General features: G+C 47.6%; 1 pseudogene; it reads left to right on the top strand.

Moving 5' to 3' along the window:
* The first annotated feature begins 1,244 nt into the window (after positions 1-1,244).
* On the top strand, positions 1,245-2,162 carry LOC149875616 (olfactory receptor 51H1-like; annotated as a pseudogene).
* The last annotated feature ends 963 nt before the right edge of the window (positions 2,163-3,125 follow it).

Here is a 3,125-nt window from a genome sequence, read left to right as displayed (position 1 = left end):
TGTTCCTGCCCTGGCCTGCTGGACAGCCTTCAGCAAGTCATTCAGTTCTCCATACCTCAGTTTTCTCATCTGTAATATGGGGGTAGAATAATAGAATAGGAGCGTATGCTTTCATAACTTGACTGCACCGTTTTTCTCAGGTCTATACAGTTCATGAGACCAAGCTAGTCTGGGGATGAATCAGACCAGGCAGTGAAGGACACTATTATCAGCAGGGCTTTCTCTGACTTAAAAAAAAAAATCCCCAATTTTTGGATTTAAAAAAGTAACCTGAAATCCACATTTTTCTATGTTTAAAATGAAACACCACAGTAAATACTGATATCTAAACAGAGAGAAAACCGGAAATCCCTGTTTATCGGTGTCATTTGAATCAGGCAAGCATTTGCAGATGGAGAAGGTGTCGTCACGGATGCTACCCTGGAGAACAGGCATCTCAAAGACTAGGTTTCCATGTCTTGCTCAGCATGACTTTGCACTGACAGTCACTAGTTGTGTGTGACTCATTTCCTGTGCAAACAGTCTGAGACACAAGAGTCCTTATCTGCTGAGCTTTCACAGCTGCAGCTGAAGTCGCTAGGAGCTGTGTTTTAAACCAACAACATGCTGCACAAGCCTATAGGATCCAAAAACAAACAAACAAAAAAGTCAAGGCCCTTAAGTGTCTCAAATTGGCCACTTACAAAATAGTAGCTATTTTTTATTTCATTTTCTCTGTGACTCAGTTTCCCCACATTAAAATGAACGTAAAATAGTAACTCCTCCATTCACAGGGCTGTTGTAAAAAGAGATGAACTAGTGCTTGTGATGCACCTGGATACTATAGCCAACGCATATAAGGAAATTACTCATTCAAGGTTTGGATGAATGTGCAAAGGCTAAGGCCTGGGACCCACACCAAAGAGCAGAGAAGAAATCCAAGTGTGCGTAGCTGCTTAGTTAATGAGCATGACCCCTTCTGTGCCCTGAACAAAACAAGGAGAAAACAGCAGGTGACCACATCATACTGGTATCCCAGGGCACCTGAACAAGTTTCATGACATCTTAACATCGCAGCAAAGTAAGTTTAGCAAAGTAGGTGAAACCTTTGGTGTTGGACCAGTGAGACAGTAGAATAGATGCTGAGGGAAGGGGTGGACTCTCCATCACTGGAGGGAGTCAGGAAGAAGTTGGACAGTCACTGGTCGGGGATGATGTAGGCATAGAGGGGCTGTACGGTTTGGACTTCCAAGGGCGCTGAGCACATGAGATGTCAGCTCAGAGTCATCCTCACTGGGATTCCTCACTGGTCTGAGCCATGGCTACAACTGGACGGCCTTCCCTCTCTTCTCGGTGTATCTGACAGCCCTTGTGGGCAACTGCACCATCCTCTCCGTTGCACGGGCCAACCATAACCTCCACATCCCGATGTACTACTTATCATGCTGGCTATGGCTGACCTGGGCTTATCTATCTTCATGCTGCCCGTCGTGTTGAGCATCTTCTGGTTTGACTCCAGAACCATCGACTTTTGATGCCTGCATTGTCCAGATGTACTTCATCCATGCCTTCTCCGCCGTGGAGTCTGGGGTGCTGGTCACCATGGTGGTGGACTGCTTCATTCCCGTCTGCAAGCCTCTGCAATACACCATGGTCTTGATGACCCCCATGATCATGAAAGCGGGGGCGGCCTTCCTCCTTGGGGGGGTCAGCGTGGTTCTCCTGGTGGCCATCCTGATCAAGAGGCTGCCGTTCTGCAAGTCCAATGTCCTCTCCCACTCCTTCTGCTTGCACTAGGACATGCGGAGGTTGGCCTGCACCCACACCCAGGTCAACAGCTTGTACAGCCTGATCGTGGTGATCCTCACCAGGGTGTGGACTCCCTGTCCATCCTCCTGTCTTACATTCTGATCATCAGAGCCATGCTGGCCATCACCTCCCAGGACGCCCACACCAAGGCATTCAACATCTTCATCTCTCACATCTGTGCTATCCTCATCAGCCTCTCTGTCCTGCACTAGTTTGGGAAGCACCTCTCCCCCATCACGCATGAGCCCATGGTTGATGCCTACTTGCTGGTGCCACCAGTCTTGACCCTCGTCTTGTACATCTTGAAAACCAAGCAGATCTGCCAGTGGATATTCAGGCTGTTCCTCCTGAAAACATCCAGCCTGCACAGCTAGTCTGCAGATCGGTGATGGACCCCAGTTAGGCTCTCTGCTCCCCCTACAAAGATTTAGGCCCGGGGCTCTCCACAGGAAGTCCCAAGGGACAAAACCCCTTTCCTGGCATGCTCTCCTGTCCCCCAAACCACAGCTCCCTATCCCGGGATGAACCTGAGGTGCCCATGCTTGGGTTGCACCTATCTAGGTTCTGTTACAGCCCACATGTCCTAGGATGCAGGGCTTGTGAGAGCACAGTCCAGCACATTTCCTGCATGGAGGAGAGGGTGCACATTTTACCGCCTTCCAGTTTTAATGACCCTATTTCACCCGAGACATCTGCAAGGCTGGTGCTGGTGGGTCTGCAGACAAGGAGAGGGGAATTTTCATAGCAGAACTTGATCGAATCAGTCACTGCTTGCTGGACCCAATCAAACAGCTTTGCCTGCTCAAGTGTCTTATCACACATCTCACTGCATGCTACTGGGCATGTCTATACATGCATTAATGCACCTTTGCTACTGCACTTTAAGTTTTATTCTTGTAGTCGCAGGTACTTCCTCCATGCACAGTAACTACTGTGCAGTAGTCCCTGTGCACGGTCTTTTAGTGATGCCAGTGCTCAGTAGACTAATTTTACTGCATGACATACTAACACACAGTAGAATTAGTCTATTGAGTATTTAGCATCTCATGTAGATGCACTTATTGTTTTCTATCCAAAAGCCCATCTCTTATTGTCTTGTGATTATGGGATCCTCTCAGGTGTCATTATAGAAATAGGTATGTTTCAAGCAATTGAGGTGATGGGGAGAATCTGGCAAGCGTGACATGAGTGCCCTTAAAAGTCTAAGAAAATAGAAGATGTAGATAAAGTATCCAAATGCATGATTTTTTTAAAACAATATCTCTTCACTTAAAGGAATTGGACTCAAGAGTCATGCCTGCTCTGGGTTGATCATCCTGAAACCAAAAGGTGCCACC

This window comes from Crocodylus siamensis, chromosome 1, assembly GCF_052110815.1.
Source record: "Crocodylus siamensis isolate JL-2025a chromosome 1, ASM5211081v1, whole genome shotgun sequence".
Classification (NCBI taxonomy): Eukaryota; Metazoa; Chordata; order Crocodylia; family Crocodylidae; genus Crocodylus; species Crocodylus siamensis.
Note: the sequence above shows the minus strand (reverse complement) of the source record. Positions and strands in the feature narration are given on the sequence as shown.